Consider the following 5,446-nt stretch of genomic DNA (forward strand, 5'->3'; position numbering starts at 1 on the left):
AGCTCGGGTGGGCGGGGCCTCATACTGATCCCGCCCCTACTCGGGAGGGGCCGTGCTGGCCGGCGCTCGGGCACTGAGCGGCGGTACCCCGGCTCTGCTCGGCTCCGGCTCAGACTGCAGCTCCAGTGGGAGTGGGCGGCGGGGATGACAGCGGCGGTGGCAGCGGCTGCGGTGCGGGACTAAGCGAGCGGCGAGCGAGCCGAGGAAAGAGGAGGAAGTATAGCCGCGGCCCGGAGCTCTGGAGTCAGCTGCCGCGCCGTGGACCGCCCCATATTGCGGAGCCAGCCGAGTCCGGACCTAGAAAGACTTCCCCGCCGGCTCCGGCCGCCGCGGCTCCGCGCTCCTCGCCGGCGCCCTGCCCTGCCCCGCCTGCCCCAGCCCCGGGTTCCGGCGGGACGCTCCCTGCTCCGCGGTCCGGGACGTGTAGCCCGGACGCTCCGAACCCCCGACCCAGATCCAGTGCACCGGGACGGGACGCTCCTGGCCCACTATACGGTTCCAGGATTACGGGCTCGCTCACAGCCTTTCTGTAGTGTGTGTCGGAGCCCCCAGCCCTCCGGCCAGGGTTAAGGCGGGGTGCACCCCAGCCCCCGATTGAGTGCAAAGGAGTCCGGACGCCTCCAGACTCTGGTTCCCCGAAACTCGGACCTTCTGCCGCCTCTGACACGGTACTTCGGACTTGGGATCCGTGCGAAAGTCCAGGAAGCCCCGGCCTGGTCCAGAGCCCCGTGAGGGGTCCCAGGCGGGCTGGACAGTCAGACTGAGCCAGACTGTGCTGGTGCTGCGAGCCGAAGCTGCCACCTTCCTGCCGCCCAGACGAGGGGCTGAACGCTTGCCCCGAAGAGAACACAAGAGAGAGCCGAGAGCTGCAGGTGAGAGAGCCCCGGATGCCGAGCAAAGGCGGCCTCCAACCCCATCCTGGCAGCTCCGAGGCCACCTGCGGGTGTGCACGGGGCATTAGCTGCAGCTGGAACTGGCTAGGAGCGGGGCGCGGGAAAGGGAGGAGAAAAGGGGAGAAAACGGGCACTTATTGAGCGCCCATTGTGTGCGGGTCCGCGCCCCACCCTTGCGCAAAGGATCCCTCAAATGGCTCACTCCCACTGCGTGTGATGAAAGGTGTTGTGTGCTGTTAAGAGCGCTCACAGATGGGGAAACTGAGGTTCATCAGGGTTGATTGACCCTGCTCTTTTTTACACTGGTGCTGAGACTGGGGAGGAGTGTTAGGCTGGAAAGGGAGAGGAGCAGAGAATGGAGAGGAAAAGAAAGGAAGTGCATAGCTGCCAGGCAGGAGGTGGGGGGAGGGGTCAAGGTGGGGCCACTGGGCCCTCGGAGAGCTGATCCTGAGGCTGGGAGGTGGTCTTTCCCTCCCACCCCGTTGTCATGTCACCTCCCGGGAAAGGTGACCCAGAGTTGAGAGCAGAAATGGGAAGCTTACCAGTTTCACAGCTTCCCTCCCTGACATCTGCCCCGTCCCCTGTGTGCCAGGATCCAGCGTCTCTAAGAGGCTAGGAGGTCCTGAGATGCTGCTTATCTGCTAGGAGAACACACCATAGAGGTCCCCAAGTCAAAGCCTGTCAGAGCTGAAGGAGATGAGGCCCTCAGCACTCACCCGGCACACATGCTGAACATTGGAAAGGGGGACACTGAGGCCTGGGGACAAGGGGGTACCAATTATTGAGGTCCTAAAGCAAGTGACAGGTTGAGCCAGAAGTACACTTGAGAAGAACCTTCCCAGACATCCTTCAAGGTATCCACTCTGCTTCCCTGGTTAGCGTCTTCTCAATGGGTGGCTGGGGTTTTCCCACCCCAGATGTTAGGTCTCAGTGACCACATGTGAGGCTGTTGTGAGAATCCATGTGGTTGGTGCTGGGGCCTGAGACAGATCAGCAGCCCCACAGCCTCTGGCCCAGACCTCAAGTCTGACCGCAGCCTCTCCGGGGCAGGGGAATCTGCAAGACACCTCTGGTCTGGGAGGGCAGGGGTTTGCACAGGTTCCCAGGGTTGGGGCTGCCGGGGCGAAGGGCACAGTCCCAGGGGCCGGATTCCCAGGCAGGGGTCCTGTTGCCTCCTGGGGTTGTGCACGGAGAGGGATGTTATGAAAGAGTGCTTGGCATGGACTCCGTGGGCTCTTGTTCTTGGTGGGAAGGGAACGTGGCCTCAATAGGAGCCCTGGTGGCCTTGGCTGGGACTAGTTAACCCCTGCTGTGCCCAGCTTCCTGGAGTCAAGGGGAAACCACTTTGGAAAGCCCCTAGGAGGTAGGGGAGGGTGGAGAGGTCAGCTGAAGACTGGAAGCTCTCAGTCTCTGGGGGTGAGTGTTTGGGGGACCTGGAAGAGAAAGTAACTGAGGGGCTTGGGATTCCCAGCCCCCACCTTCCCTGGGGGTTCAAATGCTCATAATAATCCCGCATCTAAACAAAGCTCCTCTTTGATGAGATAATCTCGCACCTGTGATCTCATTTCATGGTGGAGTAGAAAGGATCGGGAACACAGTGAGGCAGGAGACACTGGGGCGCCCCCCAGGGGTCTCTTGGATGCATCCGTGGCTCCACGCCTCACCTGTAAAATGGAGTCAAGGCAGGTGATAGGTTACCTGCTCAGAGAATAGGGCCATCTCGTCCAGCCCACTGTCGAGTGCTAAAGAGTGGTGTTTGCCAAGACAGGGCTTGTTGCTAATGGCTACCTTGTGTGGGAAACTGAGGCTCAGAGAGGTGAAACCATCTGCGCAGAGCCTTTGAGTTTGCTTCAGGAACTGAGTGCTGACTGTGTACCAGATGCCCTGGAAGGTGTCCGGATGGAGAAGGGATTGTGGGGACTAGCACTCAATGGGGCGGGCTGAGCGCACGGGCAGACAGCAGTGAGTCACACCAGGCAGCAGAAATCTGCTCTGATTCCTCCCACTGGCCATGTGGTGTTGGGCAAGTCACTTCACTCCTCTGAGCCCCAGCTGCTTCTCTGTGAATTAGAACTCCTCTTTTACAAGGTTGTTGTGAGGTTTAAATATACAGCACGTGGCCAGATAGCTATTTCCTTCCCTGTAAGAAAAGGAAGCTTGAATTTTTGACCAGGAAAGCCAGAGAAATTCTCAGACTTGCCTTGGGTAGGAATGGAGGCTACTGTTGCAGGTTCACAGACCTGGATTTGCTCAGCTGTAAGGGTCAGGCTCCCCTGGGCCACCGCCCTCATCCTGTAACCCTTTTGAATCTGCTTCGGGGCCCTGGCAAGGAGGCTTTGGGTTCTGACCCTTCACCTCAGGGCTGCTGGCCCCCTTCAGGGTTGGGGGGAGTGGGTGTTCGTTCCCTCTGGCCCATTGTCTGGCCTCCCTAGCCACAAAGGTGCAGTAAATAATTTATGGCTCCCCTTGCTGGGAGGCAGCTTGGAGGAATTGATTGCTCTGTGGTCAGCTGGGTTTCTGAACCCCACCAGAGAAGGCAGGTTGTTCCTGTCAGTGCTAGATCAAGTCTTAGATATGGCAGAAAGGGGCGACAGGAAGAAAGTGACCTGTTATCAACCCCAGCTGTCTTAAAGGGGGCAAGGTGGGCCTGCAGGAAACAATGGAAACCAAGCTAGATGAACAAGGATCAAACTGTTGGGCTCCTGATTCCAAATGGGTCAGGAGGGGTGGCTGGGAGAGGCTCTTGGGGACCAGAGTATCCCGGAAGGCTTTGTCAAGGAGAAAGATGTCTAGACAGGGGCTAGAGGCAACTTGCTGTAGAGAGTAGCGGTCCTGACATCAGCTCAAGGTTGAATTCTGGCCGTGCCACTTACTTATTGTGTGACTGTGAGCAAGGCACCTGCCCGGCCAGGCCTCTGCTCCCTCCTCTGTAAAATGAGGTTAGCTACAGGTAACTGTGAGGTCATATACATAAAGATGGCCTGATAGGCATTTAATGAAAGAGTGCCTCACTGTGAACGTGAGCCGCAAGGTGGTCTAATGGCGGGAAAGATGAGCCGGTGTAATAAGCAGGGAGGTGGGGAGAACTTAGAGTGGTGATGAATCTGTGGGGTCAGAGAAGGGTGTGAATAAGAGGGGTGGGTGGCCAGATGGTGGAGGGCCTTGAATGCCAGACAGAATTCACACTGCAGAAAGCATCACAGGGCCCCATTGAGAACCCTCTGTGATGCCTTCTTACCAGTAAGATGGAGACTAGACCTCTTTGTGCGTTCAAGGCCTTGCCCACCAAAGCCACTGCATGGACCCCTGGTCATTGCTCACTACTGTTTCCTAAACACATCACGTGTGGCCCCTTTGTTTATGGGGTTCCTCCCATCATCCATGGGCTTCCCTGATAGCTCAAATGGTAAAGAATCTGCCTGCAGTGCAGGAGACCCAGGCTTTGATCCCTGAGTCGGGAAGATCCCCTGGAGAAGGGAATGGCAACCCACTCCAGTATTCCTGCCCAGAGAAGTCCATGGCCAGACCATGGGGTCGCAGAGAGTCAGACACTGAGTGACTAACACTTTCACTTTTCTTTCCCATTGTCCATACCATCCTCCTCTCTGCCCACTTCCCCATCGGTCAAGGCCCAATTCAGAACATAAATCCCCACCATCCCTCCACCCCCCACTGAGAAACATTCCTGGATTACCCAAGCCTCTGGTCACACTGCCTCTAAATCTTTCACACTTCATAGTAATAGTATAAACAATTCCTACCATTGCATCCAACTTTACAGTTGGTAATATGTATCCACACTCATTTACTTCTACTGTGATGGTGATATGAGCAATTGCTAATGCTCTTGAGTACTTGTTCTGAGCTAGACACGGTGCTGTTTTACAGACCCTCTCATTCACAACGCTGGGAGGAAGCTACTGTTATGCCCCAGAAACTAGGGCTCAGAAAGGCTCCTTGTCTTGCCCAAGGTCACACAGCTAGATGGTGGGAGAAGTCAGGAGTGTGCTGTTATCTGCAACTGAACAGACAGCACAGCAGCTCTTAGATGTCCTGCCTCTTCAACTCCACCCAAGTACCTCGAGAGCAAACTGCACATGTAAAAAGCCTGGAAAGGGTCCTTCCTCCCAGGGCTAGGGAAGGGCAGTGCTGGGCTGAGCAGGGGGCCCTGGACCCTGCACTGGCTGGCTGTATGACTTGGGGTGAATCAGACCCATCTGTGGTCCTGTTTCCCCGGGTCTGTGGGGAGGGGAGTGGGGTATCCGAGCTTCCAGAGCTCCAGCCTTCTGCAGTGTCCTTTGTGACCCTGGAAGGTAGGGGAGGAGACCACAGCATCAGAGCCAGAGGATGTGGTACGATGGGCGGCTGTGATTTTTGGCCCAGTCGCTGTCTGGACCAGCAGGCTCTGTAGTTAGCTGCTGCCTCCTCCCCCTGAAGGAGGGAGGCGGCCTGGGCTGCTGGAGCATGGTCATTAACTGGGCCGAGACGACCCTGTGATTGGGAGCCGGCTGGGCCAGGCCAGGTTGGCAGGGCTGGAGGCAGGCGGGGCCGGG

General features: G+C 57.5%; 1 protein-coding gene across 1 annotated transcript in view; it reads left to right on the forward strand.

Moving 5' to 3' along the window:
• Positions 1-789: 789 nt before the first annotated feature.
• Positions 790-5,446, forward strand: part of GDPD5 (glycerophosphodiester phosphodiesterase domain containing 5) — a 90,987-nt gene continuing 86,330 nt past the window's right edge. Inside the window, exon 1 of the mRNA XM_010847563.1 lies at positions 790-872. The gene's annotated coding sequence lies outside the window, so the exon portion shown is untranslated. The remainder of the gene's footprint in view (positions 873-5,446) is intronic.

The sequence above is a fragment of the Bison bison genome, unplaced genomic scaffold (assembly GCF_000754665.1).
Source record: "Bison bison bison isolate TAMUID 2011002044 unplaced genomic scaffold, Bison_UMD1.0 scf7180017864251, whole genome shotgun sequence".
Taxonomy (NCBI): Eukaryota; Metazoa; Chordata; class Mammalia; order Artiodactyla; family Bovidae; genus Bison; species Bison bison.